The sequence below is a fragment of the Cryptomeria japonica genome, chromosome 5 (genome assembly GCF_030272615.1).
Source record: "Cryptomeria japonica chromosome 5, Sugi_1.0, whole genome shotgun sequence".
In the NCBI taxonomy this organism is placed as follows: domain Eukaryota; kingdom Viridiplantae; phylum Streptophyta; class Pinopsida; order Cupressales; family Cupressaceae; genus Cryptomeria; species Cryptomeria japonica.
In genome coordinates this window covers 461,966,789-461,975,048 of record NC_081409.1, presented here as the reverse complement: position 1 = coordinate 461,975,048, position 8,260 = coordinate 461,966,789, and positions in this window count along the sequence as shown.

The window sequence follows — 8,260 nt, the reverse complement described above, 5'->3', positions numbered from 1 at the left end:
TTCTTTAAAATATCAAACGATCTTCGTAGACCCTCAAATATGAGGCATAGGTACCTTGAAATACGTATCAAAACCTAGAATACTCAGTTTGACTAAAAGGAAAACTGGGTGCAAATGGTGCTCTCATGAACATAGCAACTTAACTGATGTAGCAATGAAAATACGTAACACTGAATAAGGATGGCTCAAGAAACCCTTTTGAAAACTGATCAAAAGGATTGGAAGGAGCTTGAAATTTGAAACATAGCTTGTCTTTTATATTAGAAATAGCCCAGAAAAAACATTCTGACACGACACTCACTAGGGCAACTTTTACACATGTGCAAAGCAAGGCTCTGACTAGCAGTTGAAACAGGGACTTGTCAAACAACACAAATTGGAAATGGATTGGGCTTACCAAACTGAGCAAATGGATTCATAAAGACCTAAAATTTGGCACGTGGACTCAATTTTATGCATAGAATTCATTCCACTTTGAATTTCACCATGACAATCAACTGGGCAAAAGTTATAGGTGCTCAAAGTAGGCCACTTAATAAAATTTGCATTTGCACCTAACATGCACTTTCAGCTCACCCCTTGAAATGGGTACTTGATAAACTAATACAAACTAAAAACTGAAAGTTGCAGAACACTTCATAGGCCAAATGAAAGGTGTAGGACACACTTCCCAAGCCTTACCCTTTGAAAATCAACTGGCTTCATTTTACCCTCTCTCTAACTAGGCCACTTGAATGATATTAGGTGCCTTTTTGAAAATGCGGAAGCAAAATTTTGCAAATGGGCCTCTCAAATTACTCAAATTTAATGAGTCCCAACATATGGATCATACTATTAGAGAACTGTAGAAAGACTCTCAAAGAGACCATGCCCTCCACCAGGGGTTAATGGTTTTAGTTTATAAGCTATTGAAGGGGAAAACTATTGAGAAACCCATTAGTAAAGGCAAAAAAAATAGGGATGATGATACTGAAAGTGAGAATAGCGGGTTCAATCTCTACTCTAAAACTGAAGGTGAGTCTCAGGATTTCAGCAACAAAGGTAAGACCAAGGGAAAGAGCAAGGGTAGTGCTGTGGATTCTGACCTTTCAGACTCTGAGGATGAGTCTTTTGATGATAAATTCATAAAAAGCAAGAAGAGAAAGGGTATGGGTAAGAAAACCCAAAGGACCAAGAAGACCCGTAAGGGGATAAACAAGGTGAAAAGGAAGATTATTATTTCTTCTGATGAGGATACTAGGGTTGAAAAAACTAATAATAAGAAGGGTAAGGAGGAAGATGAAATGCTAGATGGTGATCATGGGTAGAACCCGAGCACACAGAGAATGCAGAATGAGGGTCAGGAGAACAATATGGAAAATCAAAATGACTGTCATGGTGACATTGGTAATGACAACATCAAAGGTTTTTGTGAGGTCATTAGCAAAATGGTGAAAGAGATTAGTGACTTGAAGACTGACCTTAATGTGATAAAAAAGGCTACTGTGGGCAAGAAGCCTCTCTCTAAAAATGTAAAAGAATTAATGGTTGCTATTAACAAGGCTAAAGCAATTGAGGTTATGGTTAGTAAAATTATGGAAACAAAAAAGAAAGTGAAAGAGTTGGAAGGGAAAAAAGATGCTAAGGGTCTGGATACTAACCTAAATAGTTTGGTCAATAGAGTGGATAGGATGGAGCTTACTGTGAAGAGGATTTCCGACCAAAACTTCCAGATCCTTAAGGCCACTGTTGACCATGTTAACATCTCGATTAAAAAATTTGAATAGATTAAAGGTAAGGAGGATGATAAGGATCAGATGGAGAAGAAGGGTCATGAAAAAAGAACAAGGGCCAACACTCAGCAACATGTTGATATCAAGGAAAATGAGTTGGAAGAAATAAAAAATTCTATGATCAATATGAAGCAGATGGTGGTTCATGCTGAAGAACTTATGAGAAACATTTAGTTGTCCTTGTGTTGTCTTTGTGCTTTCCTTTGGTTTCTAGTGTTTCTTCCTTTGTCTTGTGTTCCCCCTTTTTTTTTTATTGAGAGTTGTTCTATGTGTGGGTGATCAGGCATTGTGGTTTTAAGCCTCTTTTATGCTTTATCTTTCTCCTACTTTGTAACAAGGTTTCGGGTTCCTTTCAAAAACCTATTTTTAATTAATCAAAACACACATAGCACCAAGATTTTTGATGTGGAAAACACAGTTAAGAGAAAAACCATAGTGGGAACCTACCCACAATGATATAATACCCTGTTAGGAGTAAGTGTAAATATTACAATGGGGAATGCAAATGCATTTAGGCACACTGCCTAGAGCTCATTACTCAAATCACAAAACAAGATGGGTAGAAACCCTGGGGAAGGCTCACTGCCTTAGAGAAACATTTGGATTACATCTGAAGAATCATGCACTGATGAAATATCATCTTCTCATGCCCAGTCACAGTTTTGGTTAAGCAAAAAACTCAAACTTTACTACTCCACAGTTTTACACATTTCTTCGCACTTCTCTACTACTAAAATATTGAATCAATATTCACACATGTAGATACTGAGAAGATACATCCGCAACATGACAATTACATATATTTATACAAATCATCAACCTATATATCAAGTTCGGTGAAACCCTCAACATAAATTTCAAACAATAACCTCACACACTACAATAATACATGTGGACCAAAACAATGTTGGCTAAGACATAGTCTAGACCTAAACCAATACTGCAAACATGCAACACCTCCAACAATTATGCCTTGAACATCTGGAACATGCTACAATCAACATGAACATCGCATGACATGGTGAACACCACTAGACCAATAAAATGATCAACAACATACACAATGATCAGTGCAGACCATCAACATGGATAGAACATGATCTAGAAATATCCACAAGAAACATGAATCACCATAGCAACAATCGTAACATCACTTCTTACTAAAATCTTCATCATCATTATACCGAACCTCAAGAGCATACACTAAACTGACTTACAAACTAAAAGATTCACTTGCAGACTTCCAAATCACAAACCATTTGAATTGAGGACACATATGAATGTCCCAAACATTCTACCAATTCCACAAACCAAGATATTGTCTTTTCAGAGAAATGTGGAGCACAATCCAGAATACCGAATAACACAAACAACTAAATATCAATCACAATACTGGATCTCTCAACTCGATCAAATCATCATGAGAACCTCTAAAAATTATGTTGAATCAACTAGAGATAAGTATCTCTAAACTCACTAAGATGCAAAAACTCATCTGTAACACACTGACCAGACCAACTCATTCAATCTGACTGCAACATTGGAATACATAAAAGAATATATTGACATTAGTGACAATGCATCATTCCAGCAAACTTCTCAGCAATATCCAATAATCTCCCCCTTTGACATTGATGGCAACATATAAATGTGAAAAACAATCAATGCAAAGAAAGAAATCAACATTCAACAATCTCCCATAACTCTCAACAATCTCCCCCTGAGATTATGCACATAACTCAATACAAAATCTCTCCCCCATAGGGTTTTTCACATGCTTCTCTCCCCATTTGACATCAATGCAAAAGGCACATACACCACAAATCTTGGTTCTATCCCCCTTTACCAGATAATCTATCTCCCTTAGATAAACACACAAATAAGAACAATTGAAAAAGTGTATGGTTGAAACACTAACTACTCCCCTTGAGTAGTAGCCTCACTCATCAGTCCGGATCACAAGATATCTTTGTGAAGTCCACCAAACTTATGCAAATCCCTGCATCTTAGTTCTCATCAAGAGGGGCAATCACCCCTAGCTTCTCTTTGAGATACTAAAAAATATCCTTAGGAAAAGACCTTGTGAATATATCTACAATTTGTTCCTTTGTAAATACATACTCCAATTGGACTTCCTTCTCATTCACCTTCTCTCTCAAGAAATGAAACTTGATTGATATATGTTGTCTTGGAATGCAACACCAGATTCTTAGAAATGTTTATATCACTTGAATTATCATAGTATATAGTAGTAGGCTCATCAAAAGAAAATCTGATATCCTTCAACGTTTCCTTCATCCAAATCACCTTAGTACAATTGCTAGCAGCAATGGTGTATTTAGCTTCTATAGTAGACAAAGATATAGAATTCTTCTTCTTACTCAACCATGAAACCAATCTCTTACCCAAGAAAATGCACCACCACTAGTACTTTTTTTGTCATCAACATCACCTGCCCAATTAGCATCTGTAAAAGCACTCAAAGTGAAATCATTATCTCTAGGATACCACAAACCAAAATCACCTTTCCCTTTCAAATATTTTAAAATTCTTTTCACACCAACTGCATGATATTCGTTAGGATCAACTTGAAATATAGCAACAAGACATACAACATTCATAATATTAGGTCTAGTTTGAGTCAAATACAACAAACGACCAATCATATATCTGTATCTAGTCTGATTTTCTTCCAAAGAATCACCATGCTTTGTCAACTAAGTATTTTTTTATCCCAAAAAGAATTTCATCTCACCAATGATAGACATCTCAAACTCATTCTGCATATCATCAGCAAACTTCTTGCACAAACCATCATTTCCACCAAAAATAATGTCATCAACAAAAACTTCAATAATCAAGATGTTATTAGTACTTGCCGTTAGGCATATACTATTGTAATGAGTTTTTCTTTTTTACTAGTTATTAAATTTTTTAATTTGAACCAATTACAAACAAGGTTTTATTTCTGTTTTTTAAAATATTTTTATTTTCTAAAGTTACCTGTGCAGTTTTTAAGTTTAAATATTATAAAAATTATTTTTTTTGTATCTTGATTGGTCAATACAACTTTTGTTATTATAAGCGGATTTTTCAAAAATCTAAAACAAATAATGTTTGTCACAACCATTTAGGTGGGAATATAGGTACCGATTAATAATGTAATTTTTGATATTCCAGTAGTCCATCAATTGAAGCTGCTTCCAAAGGATTCCCCATAAAACAAAAAAATATAATATAAAAATTTGTTAATTAAAACATATCATAATGAGGACAACCAGATTAATCATTCATTTTTTCTGGTACCTCAATACCAAGCATATCAGTAGTTTGGTGTTAAATATTTAGATTAATTAGTTTTATTGATGTTTTTATAAAAATATTATCATATAGAATTTATTTTATTTAATTAATATACATAAAAAATTAAAAAGTCATGACAATTAATCTTGAACTATGATCTATTAGGAATTTTATTTTATTTTTTTAATATATATAATTTATCATATATTTATAATTAAACAAAAAATTCATATTGAAAATTTACTTGATAACAAAATTAATATAAAAAATAATAATAAATCAATTTATTATTGTTTTGTTTGTTTGGAAAAACATCATTTTTATGAAACTCTTCAAAATTTATACAAGTACCTTTGGTTCCCATTACAAGTCACAAACAATAGCTAACGATATTTTAAAACATCTTTTATGCATATTTGTAACATTGATAAAATTGCTAAGTATCTTACATCCAATATAGTTTTTCAGGACTATTCAAGCTCTCAAAGAATGGCTAGACTAGTAAGTACAAATGCAATAAGACTTATGCATGGTGAAAATTGTATACAAAACAACACACCAAATAGAAACAAATGCATTTGATGTAATATCTCTCTTGTATTTATTGTAAACATATGTTGTAAAAACATTTCAAATAACAAAAACATTTTGCATAATTTATTGGTATAAATTAAGTTGTTAAAATAAGTTGTGTACATTCATATTCAACTTTGCTTATATTTTATGATCAAATCACTTATATTGTAAATGATTATTCCTAACAATGTGAATATTCATTTCACTTATATTGTAAATGAATATTGCTAACAATGCGAATATTCATTTCTTGCGACTCTTCAGCCCTCTACTATACAACTCAAATTATTTAAGATTTCAATTACACTCAATTAAAAAATTAACAAAGGCAAGTACTCGCCACTATGTGGCACTTGTTGTTATTAATCTTGAAGTACATATTACTATTAGCAGTACCTTTATTAAATTCAAGATTCATCAAATACTTATCTAATTTGGCATACCAATCTCTTGGATCTTGCTTCAATCAATACAGTGCTTTCTTCAACCTACAAATCATATCCCTTTGATCTGTCAATTGAAAACCATCTAATTGCTCAATATAGACTACTTCTTCTAGCTCACCATAAAGAAAGGCTGACTTGACATCCATCTGATAGAAGTTTAAATCTTTGTAAGTAACATAAGCAAGAAATAATCTAAAAGCTTAATTCTAGCTGTTGGAGCAAAAGCCTCCTCAAAATCAATACCTTTCATCTGAGAATAACCCTTACAAACAAGTCTTTCCTTATTCCTAACAACTTCACTTTGCTCATTCAATTTATTTTAAAACACCCATTTAATTTCAACTACATTTTTATCCTTAGGTTTGGGAACAAGAATCCATGTATTATTATTTTCAATCTGATTCATTTCTTCTTCCATTGCTTTAACCCAATTTTCATCTTTACAAGATTCATCAACATCTTTAGGTTCAATCTTTGAAATCAAGCAATACTCTTCAACAAATTCTTCTCCTAGTCATCACAGCTCTATTCTTATCTCCTATGATCTGATTCTCTAAGTGATTTAACCTTACATACCTGGGAGTCTTAGGATTTTCTTGATTTTCAGACCCTTGACTTCTTTTTGTTGCATTAGCACTTGCACCTTCTTCATTCTCAAGATATTATAGAGCACTCTGCACTTGATTCTGGGTATGCACTTTCTTTCCTTTATTTGCACTAACATCCTAATCATCTGAATCACATCTGCAAGATCTGATTTGTCTCTCATTTGCTTCATCAACCTTCACATTATCACTTTCAACTATCTTCCTCAATATTTTGTTATAACACCGGTAATCATTACTTTTAGTAGAATAACCAAGAAAGATTCCTTCATCACTTCTAGCATCAAACTTCCCTAGATCTTCATCTCTTCTAATATAACATTTACTACCAAAAATTCTGAAATATCTAACTATAGGAACATAACCAAACCATAACTCATAAGGAGTATTATTGTTATTTTTTATATGCACCCGGTCAAAGGTATACACTGGAGTACTCACAACTTCTCTCCAATAGATATGTGGAAAATTTCCTTCAATCATCATGGTTCTAGTAGCTTCCTAAATTGTCTTGTTCTTCCTCTCCACAACACCATTCTACTGAGGGGTCTGCGAGCTAAAAACTATCTCTTCACCCCATTCTATTCACAAACAAAATTGAACTCACCAGAAGTAATTCAATACCTAATTTAGATCTCAAACACTTCAATTTTAGACCAATCTCTATCTCAACCATAGCTTTGAAAATATTGAACTTCTTCAAGGCTTCAAACTTCTCCCTTAAGAAAGTAACCCACTTCATCCTTGAATAAACATCAATCAACAACATGAAATACCTATCACCCTGCAAGCTTCTCACTCTAGAAGGACCACACAAATTATTATGCACAAGATCTAATATTCCATTAGAAGTATACTATTTTCTTTTGAAAGAAACTTTTCTTCTTCCCTAACTAACATTCCTTACATACTAGATCAGTATGATTTACAATCTTAGGTAGATCTCTCACTACTTGAGTAGAACTTATCTTAACCATGAAGTCAAAATTCACATGACACATCCTTCTATGCCATAGCCAACTTTCATCAATCTGAGCAATCAAGCAACTTTTACCACCATAATTAAAGTGAAAAATATTACCTTTAGTCTTTGTAACTGATGCAATCCCTATTCTGGAGCTACTCAAGATCTTGCATTTTCCATTCTTGAATTGCAAATCATAACCTTTATCAACAATCTGTCCAACACTCAAAATATTATACTTTAGACCTTCAACATATAAGAAATCATCAATGTTATGCTTACCATCAAGAGAAATAAAACCTCTACCATAAATTATACCAGCTTTGTCATCACCAAATCTTACTACACCACCATCATACTTTTCCATACTCACAAAATTACTCTTATCACCTATCATATGATGAGAGAGACTTCTATAAATAACCCATTCATCTTTCTCTTCAATCATAGCGGCTAAAGCTTTCTCTTCAATAATGCAGCTAGTAGAATTAGTAGTCATCGGATCATCTTCCTTGATAGCAATGAACACCCACTCATCTTCTGAATTTCCTTTCTCATACTCATCATCTATCACACCTTCATCAGTAGAAAAAT